The following is a 21,475-nucleotide window of genomic DNA, read 5'->3' on the forward strand; positions in this document are numbered from 1 at the left end:
AGACTGGATAAAGTGGTGGAAATGTGGAATTTCCTGAAAAGTAATTCCTTCAGACTTCTGGAAAGAAAGAGAAGAGTTAAAAAAAATAACATAATAATGAAGAGACAGGAAGCGCTCAAGAATTATTTGCCGCAGAGGAACAATAATGGGAAAAGGATATATTTTTCTTCCCTTCTTGAATACACTCTAGAGGTATCTGGTTGACCATTATGACTAACAAAATACAATTCTGAACTAATGTGAGCTTTTAACTTTAGTTTATCACTAAGCAAACTGACCTCAGAACAAACTCTTGATGACAAAATAACCCACAACTTTTGGGAAAGGAAGAGCAAAGTATCTCTTTGGCAAGAGAACTTTAATTTAATTTTAGTTTAGTTTATGTACTGGAACATTGTTACACATGGTATTCTAATTCTGTGGCATTAATTTTCATGTTCTTAATCTCCTGAGGAATTTCATGCAGTCAGTAAAACAAGTAATCAAGCTTTCATCAACATCAATCTACATTAATAGAAATAATAAAATGCTATTACTATTCAGTTTTAAGATGTTTTATCAATATAATATTGTACATTGATTCTCTATTGTATAACATATATTTTATTGTAATGATGTATTAACTTTAGAAGTCAAAGAATTATCAAGAAAATAAAGTGGGGAAAGAAAAAAAATCAAATAAAAGAAGAAAATTTGTGCTGTTAATTTTCTGAACAGCAATGGTTTAAATCTGCATATTAAAATGCCTTATGTGGTTTTGAAGGTTTAAGTCAATTCTAAAGTAAGTCCAAATGAGATTATCAGACATTAATTAAGAACAGCAGCTAATATTATTCAAATTATATAAGAGTTAAATAATTTCTTCTAATCTGAAAAATGTGATGTTAAATAAATCATTAAAAATGAGTATAATAATTTATGTCAAGGAAAGCTTTTGTGCAAGAGTCTGGTTTTCTACAAGCAGCTATATTTAATCCAAATATGAATTTGTAAAAGAATGTAGAATTGCTTTTCACTGAGTTGTGTCAGAAACAAAATTAAAGTCAACTTGATTTGAAAGGCACCTCTTCAAAAGTAGCATTTCCAAGTTAATATTTTATATTAAACATTACAAAAACATTTTCCATTCTGCTTTTAAAAACACTAGAACTGCCAGTCAATCTATATAAATGCAGCATGTATTTCCTAGATTTGAACCACTGATACTGAGGAAATACAATTCCTGTACCAACAGTAGAACAATAAACTAACTTGCTATGCCAATGGATTATCCAGTGCTGCAAACATGCAACAAGAAGAGAAAACCTTTGGATTTTCCTAACCTATACAAAAGGCATGAATTCCAAGAAAGTGCAAGCATCTGAAAAGAGAATTGCCAATCATAACCAGCTGGGAAGTATAGCAGCTTGGGAACATACCAAATGCTCCATTTCCTTATTTCCATCTGTAGCACATATGCTGTTTTTTATTATTACTGTAAACGACAGTTGATGTGAGGTGTGAAATCAGAGATCCAAAACTATTGAAGACAGGAAGATGTAGAGGCTGCAGATGATCAGTTTGTCACAGCTTATATTGAAGAAGATAGTCCTTTGTATACAAAGACTTTTAGTCTTTTTTGTTTTCTATTGCTTTTCCTGCTGTTCAGGAAAAATCACTAGAGGTAAGTAGAAGCAAAGAGCAGCATTTTAAAATATGACTGTTCCTGCCCCCCCCCCAAAAAAAAGATAGAATGTGTGAAATCAGAATCTCCAATTTTTAAGGGCCCAGTTCTCTAACACCAAGTATGAATTTTACCCATCATGTCCCAAAAAGCTTTGTTTTATGATTTTATATGATAGGCTTCTATTAAATGCACATAGCAAACCCTTGTGTATTATAAATGTTTAACCTGAATTGGTAAAAGGGGCAGTGAACCTGTACTTTGAACAAATATGTGGAAGAAAGAATTCCAAGCAAAACTTTCCTCAACCCTGCTGCAAGGTTTCACTTTGTATTTAGCTATCCCGGCCATACTTTAATCCCATCTACCTATTCAAAAGTAGAAAGATTTGCTTGCTTTGTACTGAAAGAGATATTGCACCTTTTAAACTTTTTTTTAAAGATTTTTATCCCACCTCTTTTTTCATATACAACTGAAGATGAAAATCATATCTAATACTTCTTCCCCCTTCTATTTTCCCCATAACAACAACCCAGTAAGATCAGATGGCCCAAAGTCACCCAGTTGGCTTTCATGGCTAAGGCAGGACTAGAACGCATTGTCTCCTGGATTCTAGCTTAACCACTACACTAAATAGGCCTTTATTTTTTTGGCAGAAGCATTTTTTATTAAGAAAAAATCCTATCATTGCTATTTTATTTTATTGTTATCATATGGCACCATGATTTTCCCCTTTAACTTTCTGTCCTGTTTCCAGCAATTCTAAACAACCAGGAATCATTAATGTTTCTATTAATGTCACATTATTCATTTACAGAGACTAATACTGTAAAGAAATCTCAGTTTTTTATACCCGGATCACCTACAGGACAGAGGGTGGGATCAAGAAAGCTCTTAAAAATTCAATAGTTTAAAATAAAAATATGTTTTATAAACACTAACATTTTAGCATTCATATTCCACAAAACTTCTCTAGAAAAATTTTCTGTGTGTAAAAAGAAAGAGAAAGATCTATATGGCTGTCTTAACCTTTTTTTTTTAATTTAAAAAATGACAATACAAAACTAACATTTCTCCATGGGCACATCAGTAAATCTACTCAATTACCCAACTTTTCCAAATTTTATTTAGTTTAGAAAAGTATTAATATGTGAAAACACAAAGATATTATGAGGAAAAGCACACTGAGCCAGAGTTAGGCATACTTAGAAATTATGTGCTATTTATCCTGTATATGTTTAAATGATCCAGCTCAGTATTTTCCCCTGAAAAAAAAAAACACATCTTGATTCCTAAAGTACATTATGCATACATCAGTATGAAGATAGTGCTAGATAAAAACTGAGGTTAATGTCAGAAAATGAAGAGCTTTCTTTTCAGAAACACTCCAACTGATCTTTTTGTTGTTGTTGTTAAAACAAAAACTTCCTTATTCAACCCACCATTTAAATATATTTATAAGTCTTGGATATCTTGCACTTTTCTGGAGTTTAAGTGGTGAGGGCACACTTTAAAAGATTGTCTTTTCTGATTGGGTTTTTTGTTGTTGTTGTTGTTGTTGAGAAAGATGGAAAAGTTAATGCTTGTCATTTGTCAGTTTATTAACCAAATTCTGATTAAAGGATTTACTGGGATTTGGGGATTGAACAGGTTTCAGATTGCCTGTCTTTTTGTAAAAATTTACTGGAATGAACAGTTGCAGCACATTTTAATAACTGTGGTTGAAAAGAAGAAAGTATGGATAATTGATGTGGCAATAAATATCAGGATCTGAAAATTGAAGTTGAAAGATTATGGCATAAACTGGCTGGGGTGGTTTCAGTGGTTATTGGTGAACTGGATATCATACTCCAAAATTTTGCATGGCACTTAGAAAATCTGCACATTAAGAAAATTTCCATCTGTCAATTGTAAAAGGCCACAACTGGTTGGATCCACAATTATATTATGCTGATACATTACAACATGTTAGGTTCTTGGGAAGACCTTAATGCCTATGAAGGGTAACAGGAACTAAAGAACTGGCGGCTGTGATTTCACATTTTTGTGTAAATAATAACAATAATAAAAAAATAAGAATAAAAATAAGAAATAAGAAGAAGAAGAAAAATGACGCTTGATTATATGAACCAAAGTACAGAAAAATTGCTGCAGGCTGTGAAAACAGAGAACATTATAAAAACAACAGAAACAAAGGCAGAATATGAGAAAAAAACAGCTGGATGACAGATTAAATAGATGGAAAACCAAAGCTTTGCATGGACAGCAGTTGAAAAACATTGAAGGAAAATGCAATAACCACTTGACATGGGCATGGCTTAAGATGGGAACCATCAAGATAGAAGCGGAAGGTTTAATACTTTCTGCTCAAGAACAAGCACTACAAATTAATGCCATGAAAGTGAAAATAGAAAAATCCACTGACAATCCAAACTGCTGACTTTGCAACGACAAAGTCGAAACTGTTTCACATTTAATATGAATCCAGCAAAATTGCACAAACTGATTACAAAGCTAGACACGACCGAGTTGCTACATTAATCCATTGGTCATTGTGTAAAAAATACGACTTACCTGTATCCAAAAAGTCATGGGAACATAAAGTGGAAAAAGTTATCAAAAATAAGAGGGTGAAGATCTTGTGGGATTTTCGAATACAGATGGATCAACATTTGGAACACAACACACCAGATATCACAGTTGTCAAAAATTGAAACATACAATTTATTGATATCGTGGTTCCAGGAGATGCCAGAGTCAAAAAAAAAGAATTGGAAAAAAATCATGAAATATCATGACTTGGCCATCGAAACTACACGATTATGAATGAGACATGTAACAATGATACCCATTGTCATGGGGGCATTCTTGGTACCATGTCCAAGAATTTTATAAAATACATCAAGAAATTGAAGTTTCCTGCAATAACACCAGTGGAACTGCAAAAAAATGGTACTACTTGGAACATTGAACATCTTAAGAAGGTACTTAGTTGATACCTAGGACGCTGGCAGCAACCCGTATCAACCATTAGCACCAGTCAATGGTATTTGTGATGCATTTTTCAATGTTCATTTGACTGAGTTTATGTTTAAGGGTAGTACCAATAATAATAGGCGTCTTGAACACCACAGGTATTGACAAATTTGCCATCAGTCAATTGCAGAAGGTGGCTTTACTTGGAACTGCTTCCATCCTACGGTGATATCTGTAACACCGTCAAACATCCAGATTTGCCTGTCCCAGGTACTTCGTAAGGACTCGATAGGTAGACAAAAATGCCCATCTGGCTGACTGTGATAATAATAATAATAATAATAATAATAATAATAATAATAATAATAATAATAATAATAATAATAATAATAATAGTAGTAGTAGTAGTAGTAGTAGTAGTAGTAGTAGTGGTAGTGGTGGTGGTGGTGGTAGTAGTAAAGCTCTCATTTATGCAAGTTGGGAGAAGAAATTTATTCCCTGTGCTTCATTCCCTGCTCAGGTCAAATGCCAGCTTCTGTAAATCAGAGTTCAAAATTTATTAGCACACGAGGCAAAAACATTAAGTGCAACTCAGTCCTCTGGCAAGGGATGCAACCCATTTTTGTAGTCATGAATAAACAGCCAATTGGTACCTATTTAATTCTAGAATTTTCAAGTTTAAGTTTCCTAATAAAGATTAGCTTAATTTGTCGCTTTCTAATAGGCATGTGTTATATCTGGTGCTACAAGTATAACCATTTCTTTTCTTTCCTTCCTTATCTGTTCTAATTGACCCTTCCTTGCTAAATGGCATTAGGTCAACTTTCTAATAACTACTTTCCAACAATTTATATTCAAGAGTAAATTGAATTCAATTAAATTGCTGGGTAGGTGGGTTTGGAACTGCAACTGTAATAAGAGTGGGTTTGGATTGTTTTATTATTTTAAAACATTTATAGGAAAGTTTTAAGTACCAGGCAGATATGAAAAGAGAACTGTATAAACTTTTCCATTCTATATTTCATATTCTTAAGTCATTGCGCTTAAACTCAAACTTTTGTATTTACCAAGTTTAGTAGTGGGTGAAATGATGGGATGTGAGTGTTTTCAGCCCCTACCAGATAATAACAAAATCACATTGTTCTTGGGCTCCCTCCAGTGGCTCATTCAAGCAACATTACAGAGGTCAATCTTAATATATTAAGTCTTGGAGGTCCTTTTGAATGCTGACTTCTTTCGTCATATGGCCATGCCCGACAGGACTTATAGAGAGGTACTGCTCATATTTAACCTTGAGTTCAATCATAAAGAATACAAATAATTCAGAATATCATGATAAAACATGTACTGAGACCACCATTAATGTTACAGCAATTTTGAGACATACAAACACACACAGGGAAAGAGAGGGAGGGAGAGGGGTGAAGAGAAAGAGAGAGAAAGAAAGAGAGATTTATTGATGAGTTACAGTCAAATAAGGCATTTACTTGGAAGGAGACATTCAGACTTTAATCCAGAAGTCAACCAACATGCATTGTGCAGTCCTACTGATGCGTAAATACAGAGTATGTTCCCATCAACCTCAAAAGTCAGACCAAAGAACACAACTTATGCATGTGAATGGCATGCATGGGTGGGTGCCTTTATCTAGTATCCCACAATCATGTGTTTGATATTGCAGGCAAGATTCCAAGTGATGAAAGGGAATACAATCCCAGTTGTTGAGTGTTGGGGCACAGGAATTTCAATCAAGTAAGAGATGCTACCTGGCAATGTTACTTTTTAAAAAACAAAACAAAACAAAAGAGTGAGATCGTGGTTGCAGAAATGCTTGATGACTTATAGTGGCAGATTTACATGTACAATAACCGGGAAAACATGTCTGTATGAAAAACGCCTAAAATTACAATTACAGTTATGAAAGGGCACATATTTCTGAAACTTATGATTATCAAAACACTCAAAAAAGAATACGCAATTTATGGTTCTCAGTGTTGAATCCTATACTAATCTAGCTTTTCATTTTAAGTTTAAACTAGTTTCTAATATTGTCCACTTTAAAGACAACTGGCATTGGGTGAGATAATCTATAGGACTATTTTCCTATTATTCAAAATTATTTCTAGCATTTTGGCATGAACATATATTTATCTTTGACATATTGCATATATATGCAATATGCACATACTGTATATATATTCATATGCAATTAGTACAGATTTTGTAAAAAAAAAAATCACAAAATTATAGGTTAATTACAAAGGACTGCCTTTTGTGGAACACTGCATCATCAAGACAAGTTTAAAACATAGTACAAATTCAAATGCAGCAAATTTATCAGTCATAGCTAGATTCTGAAAACCTTTCAGTCTCTCTTCCCCCCCCCCCCAAAAAAAATGTGTTCTCCACTTTTTAACAGCATTTTTATTACACTCTCACCACTTCCAAAAGATAAATATGCTTAATCCTTATGCGGCAGAATTATAAAGCATGTTTCTTCAACTTGGTGGCCTCCAGATGGGCTACAATTATAATTTCCAGGATAACTAATCAGTATGGCCGATTCCAGTGGAGAATTCTGGAATTCTGAGTTCAAGGTTAGGAGTCTGGTATAATGCAATGGTCTGTTTTTAATTTCAGCATTACGAATATGATCCCCTTTTCTTGCCCAGGATTCTTCTAGGTTTCTTTAAGCTTAAAATACGTTGCTCAATCTCAAAATCTGCCGTATGTACTGTATTATTCATACATGTCAGGTTCTTATTTAAACTGAGGAATTTTTTTTTTAAGGCAGTGGAATGGCCTACCTGTAGCAAATACAAGAGCAAACTAATTTGCTTTGATCTCTAATCAGCATGCTTTTGGTACAGGCAGCTGCTCAAAAGATTTTCTTATCATGATTGTGGCAATGTAGGAAGAAACTCTGGCGTTTGAGGAATCTAATGCAACACTGTTACCATTCTCAAGTACAAAAAAAGGAAAAGGGACACACACGTATTCACAACTACCTCAAAGAAGTAAAAGAAACAGGAGGTAATTCTAGGCTGTCTTGCAATTAAACTCTATATACTGTATATTCTCACACCCAAAAGCAGTACATGAGGTTCAATGATGGTTTCACAAATTAATCTGAGCTTTGCTAATATTCCTTCAGTCAAGGAACACTTTCTTTTTTTAATTTATGATATTCGCTGGCCAATGCTGTGGAATATTAAAGCTTCTTTAATATTTGATAATTTAATATTATCAAAAGAACATTGATAATACTAAAAATTGCTGAACAAAGCACTCCTATACTAAATGATGGGAGTCATAAATATTGACAGAATGGTTTGAAACAATGTTATAAGCAAGATGCTACTTCCTGAAATGGCTTCAAAATATGCTTTGAATATATGATTGTGCATGTTGAGCCACTTAGGATATCAGTGCCCATCATTTGACATTCATTCTATGAAATGGGCATTATCTATAAAGGCTCTGAGCTAATTAACCAAAAATGGTTCCCCCAAACAGATTAACTGGCAAACCACAGATCCCTTGGTTTCTCCATCATGGTGAGAGGTTCTGTATTTCATGGTAACTATTTCCCAAATCTAATAATTACAAGCTTAACAACCACAGCATTTGCTTAACAATTGCAGCAAAAAAATGGTACAATCTGGCCAGTCAAATGATGGTCCATTTAACAATTGGCACGATTCTAGGTTCATTTATGGACATAAGTCTAGGACTATCTGTAGTACTTGAAAATGATTCAATTTTTCTTCCCTTTCTATGTGAATATAAGTGTGTGTTTGTCTGTATGCACATCCATAACCACTCTAAGATCAACAAAAATGTCAGAGAAATGATTGCAAACTTGTTCATTCTTCAGAATTGTTTCAGGGGAATTTTCCCCAGTCACTAACATTAAGATATTAGCCAGCTATTTTAAAATATACTTGCCTCCATGAATTGGCACAATTATGACAACTAAAAAGAGGGGAAACCTGCAAAAAATGGTTCTTATATACCTTGATTTCTAAAAGTGTCCAAAAACAGATGTATCAAATAAGCCAAAGTAATAGTTCATGAAACCATATGATTTTTATCACTTACTATGACCTTGTAAATCCACTCTAATTCATACTTACATTGATAATATACAGCCACTCTTCAATATTCTGTTACTGGGCCTGGTGAAGAGAAGGACCAGGGGAGACATGATAGCAGTCTTCCAATATTTGAGGGGTTGCCACAGAGAGGAGGGGGTCAAGCTATCAAAGTACTCAAAGGCCAGACAAGGAACAATGGATGGAAACTGAACAAGGAGAGCTTTACCCTGGAAATAAGGAGAAACTTTCTGACAGTGAGAACAATCAACCAATGGAACAGTTTGCCCTCGGAAGTTGTGGGAGCACCATCACTTGAGACCTTCAAGAAGAGATTGGATTCACAACTGTCAGAAATGGTGTAGGGTCTCCTGCTTGGGCAGGGGGTTGGACTAGATGACCTACAAAGTCCCATCCAACTCTAATTATCTGTTATTTGTGTTGTCTTGAGGGCAACAGACTATTTTAAGAGATGAAGGGGAAAACTTCACAGTACATACACTACTCTATTCCTTCCTCCCAACATTTGTGACTTGATGCAACTAACCTTACAATAAAACTGATTCTGCAAAGTTCAGAGTAGTGTCTCTAATGTCCTTTGGATATGTGAAATAATGTGTTCTCTTATAAGAGAGGCCCTTCACTCTTTTGCACAATGCAGAGACACATGGAACAGAACAAAGGTCCCCAACACCCAATCCATGGACCAGAACCAGTTCTTGGCATTCCAGAAACTGGGCCACACAAAACAAGCTAAGCAACTTCTGCGGGATGCAAGCAGCACGTGAAACCATGCCCCCTCCGATCCTCAGAAAAATCTCTCTCCACGGAACCGGTCCCTGGGGCCACTGTAGTAGAGCCTTCCTCATGACTGATCCAGAGCTCCAGAACTTCATGTCAAAGGAAGAGATTCAATACCATTTTTATAATTCTTTCAACTGCAGACAAATCTCTATATCTCTATCTCTCTCTGTCCATCTGTCCATCTGTCCATCTATCTATCTATCTCTATCTCTATTATCTATCTATCTATCTATCTATCTATCTATCTATCTATCTATCTATCTATCTATCTCTATCTTTCTATCTCTATTTCTATTTCTATTTCTCTCTATCTCTATCTATCTCTGTCTGTCTATCTATCTATCTATCTATCTATCTATCTATCTATCTATCTATCTATCTATCTATCCATCCATCCATCCATCCATCCATCCATCCATCCATCCATCTATCTATCCCAGACAAATATTTGGCTTTCAAGGTTACTTGTTGCTGACATATGTTTTAATGTCATGGATGCTTTTGTTTTTAAATTAATAATTGTTCATGTTTTAGGCATGACATTTATTTTATTTGTATTTTATTGCATAATAACTGGTGATTTTTAATGAAAAGATGTGGTACAAATTCATTTATCACTCCCCTACCCCGCCAATAATAAGGGTACACAGAATGCCTGGTACAATTTATTTTCCATTAATTATCATGGGAGGGGTTGCTGTATTCCTTTATATTCTTTTCAAAGTCAGCAACATATCTTGGAAATTTGTTTTAGTAAAAAGTCAGGGATATTTTACTTTCAAGGTTAGTGCTCTTGGTTACACCATTTTTTTTTAACAAGGCTGCTGCTAAGCCACACAGAGCTTTATTTATGGTCTTGGTTTGAATTAAATTAAAGTAACTTCTCCAAATGTTTGGGTTTCTAGGCGCCATCCAAGTGTGTCCATAAGATTGGAAGGTTTTGATTGTGTTTTGGTTTTCTCTGTTCAACTACAGTGGCCCATTTAAACCGATGTGGAAGCCATCCAGGGTATTAAAATCACATAAGGTAAGTGCTGGGCAAACAGAAATGAAACAAAATAAAATGTTACCCTAAATATTCAACTTCTGGCAGAATTGGCTTTTTTTTAAGAGGTAGTCTATCATTCTATTGGCTGCCAAACAATATTTTCCAAACAACTGCAGTTGCCAGTTGATATTGCAAGAAACAAAAAACAAAATAAAATAAAACTTGCAAACTGAATTTGGGGAGTTATTGTTGAAAATATCCATTTACAAATGCAGATCGTTCACTTCTCCAGACCATCAGAATATTGGCAGAGCAGCCTGAAATCTTTAGACTTTAGGCAAAAAAAAAAAATTGCAATTATGCCCCATGGCACAGAAACATCAACAACCACACACATTAAAATGATAACATTTGCTACCTTCAAAGAAACCCAAAATCAAACACTTGCCATCTCCTATTACTAAAGGGATAGAGCTGTGCTGCATATGAGAAACCTGGATCAGTGTTATATCATTTTTGATTTATCATAGTTATTCATCACAAAACAATATATTTGGTCCTTTTTTCCTTCTTTGAGGGACACAGCCATGGGAAGCAGAAATCAGAATCTGAAACCCATCTGAAACCCATCCAGTATGAGATTTAAAGAGCACAACACACAGCTTTTTCTCAACTACACAGTCATTTAAACCAGTGATGGGATTCAAATTTTTCTACCACTGGTTCCGTGGAGGTGGCTTGGTGGGTGTAGCAGGGGAAGGATACTGTAAAATCTCTACTCAGAAGTGGTATTTGCTGGCTCTCCGAACTACTCAAAATTTCCCCTACTGGTTCTCCAGAACTGATCAGAACCTGCTGAATACCACCTCTGATTTAAACAGAAGAAAGCTTTGGGAGAGTGAAAATTTGTTTATATGCATAAGATCATAACTGATAGGTGAGGTAATAGGAAAAACTTTCAGACACTTTGTGTCTCTTTCTTTTCACGTTTCATCCTTTTTTTTAAAACTTCCCTCTGGTTACTACTTTTCCCCTAGTAACCCTCTGATTACTACTTTTACCCATTTCTCTTTAATGATACATCAAAGAGCCATCACATAAAAAGATTGAATTATCTACACGCAGAAAGCTTTTGGTGCTGTTCTTTTCATGTCCAGGTTGGGTTAGAAAATAAATTTGTTTGAAACCCTGGAGACAGCACTGAACAAGGTGGAGTAATTTATTTATTGTTGTGCCTTACTTCTGGCAATTATCTGGACCAGTCCCTGCAATTTTCTTGGCAAGATTCTCAGAAGTGGTTTACCATTGCTTCCTTCCCAGGGTTGAGAGAGAGAGTGACTAGCCCAGTTTCAATAGCTCAAGGTGGTAAACATACTTAATACTCCTTCCTCCTTCAATTTTACTCAAAACAACAACCCTATCAAATGAGTTGGGCTGACAGAGAGTAGAGATCCAAAGTCACAAGCTGAATGCTGAAAATATCTGGAACTTTCACCTGTTATACTTTTCAGCCAATGTATACGTTGTTGGATGATAATCTGTGGAAACTGAAGTTAACCTAACTGCAAGATATCAAGCTAAAAAGGCTGGTCCACAAATTCTGAGTGAATGCTAGAAAAATGTTCTAACCTAAGAATAGCTTGATAGTGGAACCTAGACATGTTCTACATAGTGAATTCTCCTTTACTGAAAATGGTATAGTCAGATGTGGAGACTTTGGGGAGTGGTTAAGTAATTTATCTAGGATGTTTTAAATTGGATTTCTGCACTTGAGAAGGTGTTGGACTTGATGATCTAAATGGCCCCTTTCAAACTCTGATTCTATCATTCTACACAGAGGTATACATTTACTCCAAATTAGGTTTACTAACTGTAACAAAACTTACTCCCACATCACTGAGCATAAAAGATGTAAGCAACTACTTATTGGGACAAGGGTCAGTTTGGTGTCATTGTGGTAGTCCCAGTCCAGTGGCTCAGGAAGTGAAGAATATTCCAAATTTCCAGTTATTGCCCTGTGCATGCTATTTCAAAGTAGTTACATAAATTCAAGAAAGCAATGTAAGTGATTTAAAGATTGGGAAATTAGCAGGATTAAGTACAATGCTCTGTTTACCCTGGCCAAGTTAGAGAACTGAGCTGGTAATCTGATCTTAATAGGGCTCACAACTTCACAGAGGTCATACCAAACTATCTGAACTCTCAATCAATTTATCATCATACCGCTTGAAAAACGGTGATGAGTTGCCATGGCAAGCTGCAAAACATCAGCTAGTCACCATCTGGTGTTCATTACATGCACAGACATAGAGTTTTCAAATGACAATGATTGCAAATAAATAAAATATGACTATTTGTTAATTTCAAGAAATCTTAATGTTTGCTAGTACTGCTAATAATGCCCTTCTGATTATTAGTCCTCCCTCCTCCTCCTCTCCTCCCCACTCTCCTACGTATGTGTGTGATTAATATGTTGGAATCTGGACTGAATAAGGTCAGCCTAATTCCTCTCTATGTATACTCAGGATTGTGGACAAGACAATGTCTGCATGGTATAACAAAGAACTGCATTAAAAATATCTTGCCATTTATGTCAAGAATTAGAGCCTGTTGACTGTTGCCTATAACTGTTGCCTATAGCAAATGTTAAAAACAAGTTAAGAACCAGTTCAATGTCATAGTCAATACCAGAGCATTCAACTGGTTCTTAACTGACTTTTGAGACTTTCTTACTGAATCCATAAATACATACACATGCAATCAAGCACACATGCACACAAATAATACTATATCGAGTAAGATGGGGGAAAGTACATAAAATGGAAAGCTAAAGAATTCAGATTTTTTCAAGATAAAGATTACTTCCTTGATAAAGGCAAAGTTACCTTCCAATCACGTGCTATTCTAATGATTTGCAAGGACACAGCTACATCATCTTTTTGAACACCCAATAGAGAAATGGTTTTCCTTGTCGTCTTCCTATTTATTTTTATTTCCAGTCTAGTGTACAAGCCAAGTACTGACTAGAAGTAAAATCATTTAGTCACCCAGTGATGAATCTTTTTTTTTTTTTTAAGGTAGTAGCTCTGACCCTTACTGGATCTCCCCTATAACCAGTCTTTGTCAAGATTTTGGTTAACTTATGGTTGTGCAAAGAAAGTTTGGAACTGTTTATAATTTAACAGTTCTTGATCCTGCTATTTTAAAAGCATTGAAAAGTCATCAATTGAAACTCAATCAACAATGGTTTGCTTTATAGTTACTTCTATACTGGCAGCTTTAGTTAGCAATGAGGAGCTAGACAATTCATCAAAAACATCTTTGCAATTAGCCCATTCACCATGCACAAAAAAACTAAAAGAGGTTTCAGACAAATCTTCCACAAAAGCCTGCAGACTTTTTGACAATACTTTGGGATACTGACAAAGTATGATGGAATATACAATTCAAATCACATGCCATGGCATTCAGTATTTGCAGTTTCGGCTCTCAATGTATAGGGAAAATGTCCTTTTAAATACAGAATTACAAAATCAAAATATGTATGTGTAAATCTGAAAGTCACTAACTATGATTCGTTGGATGGAGTCAGGTGACATCAAAATCAAGTAAATATGGAACTGCATATTCATAATGCACATTTGTGAATGATTTTCAGTCTCTTCTATTTTTCAATCCTATCAACTGGATTCCCCGGAGTATAAATTGCTGATTTCTGCAGTGTTTGTACTGCTGATTTCTGCAGTGTTTGTATTGCTGATTTCTGCAGTGTTTGTATTGTTAGAGCAACATACCTCACAAGTATTTATGTGCATCCAACAGGAATATATCTACAGTAATGAATCTGCTTGATGTGCGCATATGCTAAAAGTGTGTGACCCGTCATTGGTTTTCAATTATTGTCTGCTCCCTGCCAAACCCTTCTTTTCATGACAGGCTTTCTGAGGACCACAGAACCTTCTGATCCTGCTTCTGATCCTTACTCTTTCTGACTGTTAACCTGTCTGTTTCAAGAAAGTAAGTACTAATAGGAACAGGGTTCCAGAAGTACCAATTGCCATCCCTGGCTTTCACATCTCCTTTGGGAGTACAGATCAGCCATAGAAACAGAGAGAGGCAAACCTGTAACAAGGACAGTGAGATAAAGTGGGGGGATGGGACACCATACCATGAAGGAATATCCTAGATCATGCCCTGCATCCCCCTTCCACAAAACAGCACTCATCTCAACTGCATATCCTAGCATTTTTCAGGTGATGCTCTTCAATTTGTTGGATTCAGACTTTGCTAGAACAGAGTTGTTGGGCTTTCCATATCCGCTATCATTCATTTCTGGGCAACAGATATCTAATATATATGAAGGGCACCAGATTGGGGAGAGCTGCCATGTGGATCCAATAGATACACTTAGTTACTTAAATCATAGTTACAGACAATACAGGAACAAAGATGGCCCATTATTTCTGGAAAAGCTCAGAACTGCATCTTTCCTATCTTTAAGCAATTGACAGTGATGCCAAATGAAAGTCAAGTGCACTCGACATTAACCTACAGTCTAAGGTACTCTGTTCTCCATGCTGAAGCTAAATCAGAACTAAACTAAGTCAGTCCCATGGGCGGGGGGGAATCTTTATGATTGATCATTTCCTTAATATTGTGTTGGAGAAGATGGAAATAAGGAATATTTATTTATTTATTTATTTATTTATTGAATTTATATTGCCGCCTATTCGCCTATGGCGACTTGAAGTGGCTTACAGAATGTAAAACCATATTTAAAATAAAAAACAATAAAAACTAATAAAAAGAATCAAATAAATTAATTAAGTGCAATAGAACAAAATCTGGAAAAAAGATAAATAAAAAATCACCCCCAATTCCCACCCCCCAACGGCAGCAGATCACACAAGCCATTTGATGGGCTCCATCCCCCTCTGGGTTCCCCAGGCCCACTGGCAGTACCAGGTCTTCAGTGCCTTCTGGAAGAGTATTAGAGAGGGAGCCATTGTAATCTCTGGGGGAATGATGTTCCAGAGAGAGGGAACTAGGTGTATCTCCCTCAGGGATGGGACCTGCAGCATTCCCTGCCTCCTCGCTCTAATGGGTTGGGTACATGTAACCAGCAAGAGACTTTCCCTCAGATAACCTGGTCCCAAGCCATGAAGGGTTTTAAAGGTGTTAAAGGTGACAACCAGCACAACCTTGAAGCAAATCGGCAACCAATCCAGGTCCTGCTGGAGAGGTGAAACATGTGCACATCAGGATCTGCACAAAACTATGCGGGCCGCTGCATTTTGCACCAACTGGAGCTTCCGGGTGTTCTTCAAGGGCAGCCCCATGTAGAGCGCATTGCAATAATCAAGACGGGAAGTGACTAAGGCATAAGTGACTGTGAGTAGGTTAGTGGAACAGGGCAAATCCCTCAAAAGTCAAGTCTAATAGGTATGCTAATATGCAATGACACAAGTAAGATCTGAAAGATTAAAGTTAAAAAAAATGTTTTCATGAAGCCACATTCACAGGGACAAAAGATCTAGAAGAATGATTCCATGAGGTAATAATCAACACTCTAGAACACTCTTCATGGATACAATTTGATCTATGTGAATTCAAATTTCTAATATCAGAAAAATAACAATTCTCTGAAGTTCCATATTTTCTGAATACTCCATTAAATGTTAGGGACCTAGCATACATTGGGGGGAAATTTGAATGGATGGTAAGCCAGTGGCCAATAAAGCCCATGTTTCTTGATATGGTCACATTCCTAGCTTAGGAAATGTGACTTTAATACTCCACAATCTGAACTACAACTGGATATGCTTCATGAAGCAATCCCAGTCACCTGTTACAGATTCATTGTCACAATTTAAGTCATACCCCTTACAGACAATTGCTGGGTTCTCTTAGATAACTTGGGGTGGCATGAGGGCTCAGTGGTTAAGCCACTTGGTTCCAGCCAACAGCCAAAGTTTGAGACTTGAGCATAGTGCAACATTCCTGCCCCAGCTCCTGCCAATCTGGTAGTCTTAAAGCATGCAAATGCAAATAGATTAATAGGTACCACTTTGGTGGGAAGATAACAGTACTCCATGACATTATGCTAGCTACATGGCTGTGGAAATGTCTTTGAACAGGGCTCGGTCAATGGCCCTTGAAATGGAGATGAGCATCATCCCCTATAGTTGGCAACAACAAATAGAATAAAATCCGCAGAGATTCCTTTACTTTTATCTTAGGTACCTCAGTGAATATGATTCATAACTAGTATGCTGACAGTAAATGTTTCAATTATGTGTCAATTATTAGAAATCATTCTTTTTTTCTACGTGCAATCTCTTGTGCAATAGATTTTCATAGCAAGTCACTTTTCTACCTTGACGTAATTTATTGAACAGTGATATGACCTGTATTCATAGCCAACGTTTATTTCTCTCCCTCCTTGCTGCTTCCCCATCCCCTGGTTATTACGATCTCCCCTCTAGAAGTAGCTGAATTCCAATCACATTTAAGCAGCTACAAACCTCTTTAGCCTCTTGGAAACAAAGCTGCTAACCTGTAAGATAAAATTATTACTAGCGAACAGCACTGATCCTTTTGTATGGTGCATACATTTTTGTTAAAATCAGGAAATTTCATGATCCAGCATAAAAGAGTGGCATGGGACAGAATTTAAACTTTGAGGAGGAGGAAAAACACTCTATATTACTTACTGTAAAATACTTTAAACCAAACTTTCAAATGTAGCACCCCAGGGATGAAAATTTGTCAATATCTATCTGATTTACTATGATCTACCCTTGCAGAAATCCCAGACCATAAAGATTTTGGAGCTTCTTTAAAGGTTGCTTTTACCCAGAAATCATTTTGTGGTAAAGTTTGCAAAAAAGAATGGAACCCCTTCTGAAGAATATCAGGGATGAATGAGCCAGCCATTCTCATTTTGAGTTACACAAAAAATAATTGCTGGATAACATTCGTGGTACTGTATAGCAAAAACTCTTATTTATTGAAAGGCTAAGATTAATATGTTCATTTTATGGCTGTTATGAATAATATGCCTATTCTATAACATGGTTCCTCCTCAGAGTTCCAACCCTTTAAACAATCGTTAGATTTTAAGGGGTTTTATGAGTTTTACAGTAGTTATTTAAACCTAAAGAAAACATTTTGCTTCTGCAATTAATCCATGGTCATCTCAAAGTCTTGGTAAACAGGTTAGTTGATCTGAAAAGGGCATAAAGTGAGTCATTTTACTATGCAAATTATTTACTTTACAGTCAATTGCTGCAGCCTTTTAAATGCATCTTCTCTTGTAATTGTAATTGAGAAGGACCATTCTTATGGTTTTAATTTAACCTTTTTACACATTTGATTTAGTCATCAATGTCCTGTTGTTCTATTATCTTGATACAGCTTACAAAACCACGCAAATAAAACAAGGACCATTCATGCACTGTATTATGACCAGCCAGCTACACCTTGTTGCCAAACTGTCCTTACTAAAAAGTGTTAACTCTTGGAGCTCTCCGAAAATGGTCTGTCTATATCCTTGGATCTATATCAGTAAAGACAAGGCTCTTTGCTAACATAGCTCATTTTAAGGTATGCTGAAAAGAGTCATAGAATCATAGACTTGTAAACTTAATAAGCCCACAAGGATTATCTAGCCCAAGTCCTATTGAGTAAAAGAACCTGAAACTTCACAAATGATAACTCAATCAAAATGCAATGATCAACCAGGAATCTAGCAGAAGTATAGTATAGTATCCCATTGTATCAGCATATTGCATTGGCTTACTTTGAAAATTAATCACATAAAACTTTAATTGATTAGAAATGAGAGGCAATGTATTCAATGTAGAGAAAAGTAAAGTCCTACACTTAGGCAAGAAAAACCCAAAGTACACATATAGACTGGGTGAAACCAGGCTCAATAGCAGTAACTGTGAGAGGGATCTTGGAGTCTTAGTGGACAACCAGCTAAATATGAGCCACCAGTGTGCAGCAACTGCCAAAAAAGCTAATGCAATCCTAAATTGTATTAACAGAGGGATACAATCGTGATCAAATGAAGTGCTAATACCACTCTATAAAGCCTTATTAAGACCACACCTAGAGTACTGCATCCAGTTTTGGTCATCACATTATAAAAAAGATGTTGAGACTCTAGAAAGAGATGAGCAACCAGGATGATTAGAGAACTGGAGACTAAAACATATGAAGAACGGTTACAGGAGCTGGGTTTGGCTAGTCTAGTGAAGAGAAGGACCAGGGGAGACATGATAGCAGTCTTCCAATATTTGAGGGGCTGCCACAGGGAGGAAGGGCTCAAGCTATTTTCTAAAGTGCCTGTAGGCCAGACAAGGAGTAATGGATGGAAACTGTACAAGGAGAGATTTAACCTGGAAATAAGGAGAAACTTTCTGACAGGGAGAACAATCAACCAATGGAACAGCTTGCCCTTGGAAGCTATGGAAGCGCCATCACTTGAGACTTTCAAGAAGAGATTGGACTGCCATTTGTCAAAAATGGTGTAGGGTCTCCCGCTTGGGTAGTGGGGTTGGGCTAGAGACTGACAAGGTCCCTTCCAACTCTGATTATCTGTTATCTGTTATCTGCAGTACAAAGGAGTCATTTTATTGCATGATATTGTACTGCAATTCTGATTATAGTTTGCTATTGGGTCACAAATCATGATCTGTTGACAGAACCAAAATACTCAAATGTATAGATAGGTATATAAATGTCAAATGTTCACATGCAACCTGCATGGCTGCCTTTTTGAAATCAGCACAGCTGATGGACCAATCATCTTCTTCCTCTTCTCTGCCTAAGCAATAAACCAGTGGTGGCTAACCTTTTTGGGCTCATGTGCTGACACTCAGAAGGTAATGCATCCTGACCCCCTGTGCATGCTTGTGCAATACCACCACTCACATCCCCTAACTGCACTGCACATGCACGCACCTCCCAGCTGATTTTCAGCCCTTTTGAGGCCTTTTTCAGCCTCCCTGAGGCTCGAGGGAAGCCTCTGCAGCCTTGGGAGGCCAAAAAAACAGGCCTTCTGGAAATACCAGAAGTGCCCGTTTTCAGCCTCCGGAGGCCTCTGGAGCCCAGGGGAGGCCATTTTTGCCCTCCCGGGGGCTCGAGAGAAGCCTCTGCAGCTTTTGGAGGCTGAAAAATGGGCCCGTTTTGCCACTTCTGGGAGGTGCATACACGCACAGTGCAGGTAAGTTTGGTTGGGGCATGCCATAGGTTTGCCATCACAGCTAAAAACCAATTGTAATATTCAGACAATACATCCAGGGATGCTTTCAAGTCATGTTCTAAAGCTATAAAATGTAGACAGATGTATTCAATTAATTCCCACTGGAAATCCACTGAATTTAAGCAGCTAAATCAGAATCAATGTGCAATCCAGAGCAGGGGTCCCCAACCACCGGGCCGCGGACCAGTACTGGTCCGTGGATCATTTGGTACCGGGCCGCAAAGAAAATAAAATAAAAATGGCGGCTTTCTTCGCTTTCGGTGAATGCTGCTGGGATCAGGGATCAAGGACACAAATGAAAGAAGGGGAGGGAGGAAGCAACCAAAGCCTGTCCTGCTCTCCGGCTCAGCGGCTTCGGTTTCCTCCCGCCGGGTTCCTCTCTCAGTCGCTCTCTCGCTCCTCCACCAGCCCAGGAAGAAACTGCTTCAAAGAAGCCAGCAGGGTGGCTTTTCCTGTCGGCGCAGCTCCTCCGAAGCGCCCGTTCACCCCCACCCCGCCACCCACAGTTCAATCCAGTGCTCCATTCTGCCTGCCTGCCTGCCTTCGTTTCTGGTTGTTTCGGAGTAGCTTTGGCTGAGAATAATAACTATTCGCCTCTTTTACCCCCCCCCCCCCCCGGTCCTTGAAAAAGTGTTTCTGGGTGAAACTGGTCCCTGGTACAAAAAAGGTTGGGGACCACTGATCCAGAGTTCTTATATACCTGTGTTTTATACTAGGCTGCTGTACCTATTTTTACTTTTGCGTAGCTCTACCTCTATAGTGATGAAGATGTTCAATGACACTGGAAGTAAGGGCAGCCTCCATCTAGTGAAGACCCAGGCAACCAGCATCCTACTAGGGGTTGGTAGACTGCATCCCTTATCTTCTTATCACTGGCTATGTGGACCAAGGCTGATGAGACATGGAGATGTGGAATGTATGTTGCCCATTCTTTCTCCATAAAGGAAAGAATACAATGCCAATTTTCAAAGTAAAAAAATTGTCATGAAAAGGCAGCATTGCAAAGGCACTCAGGGTTTTTTTTGGGGGGGGGGGGGGGGGGCTTAACTCTTTGGTCAGATAGAATTGTATACTATTGATATTGTTGCTATATTGTATGTTATCAAATGTAAATAAAGAGTTATTTGATATGAACCTGCAGAGAAATTTTTTCCACTTACTTGTTTTCCCAGTTTATGTTTTGAAATGATGTAAATGCCACTACATTATTATGCAGTATGCAATCTTTAAGATGATTTAAAGATAAATTAGATCAATTAGATAACTTGGCACCTTGTTGTTTTTTTAATTCTTTCCCATAAAAAAAAAAACTTTGTACAATGAGAGAAAGGAAACTGGAATTTTCAGGAATGATAAACTGTGATGATCAGCTTGCATACATATATATGGATGATAATAATTATATTATATTTCAGTTTAGCTTACATACAGGTACTCTAATGTAAATAAACACCTCTATTAAAGTATTCTCATGAAACTGATAGCATATACAACAGAAGGTGGTTCTGCTTTCTTTTGCTGATGACAAGTGAGCAATTATATGTAGACTCTGTTTTTTTTTTTTAATGTGGAGCAAAAGCTTGTTTGCTAGCCTGTTTGCATTTATTCTTACTGAGACTGACTTTAGTAAAATTCATATGCAATATCCGAGCAACATGGCTAAAAAATCCTGGAACAGG

General features: G+C 37.0%; 1 protein-coding gene across 7 annotated transcripts in view; it reads right to left on the minus strand.

Annotated features, from left to right (window-relative positions):
* Positions 1–21,475, minus strand: part of SMOC2 (SPARC related modular calcium binding 2) — a 127,090-nt gene that overhangs the window by 104,748 nt on the left and 867 nt on the right. The window lies entirely within an intron of this gene.

Source organism: Pseudonaja textilis, chromosome 1 (genome assembly GCF_049901715.1).
Source record: "Pseudonaja textilis isolate UNSWEBS1 chromosome 1, rPseTex1.2, whole genome shotgun sequence".
NCBI classification, from domain to species: domain Eukaryota; kingdom Metazoa; phylum Chordata; class Lepidosauria; order Squamata; family Elapidae; genus Pseudonaja; species Pseudonaja textilis.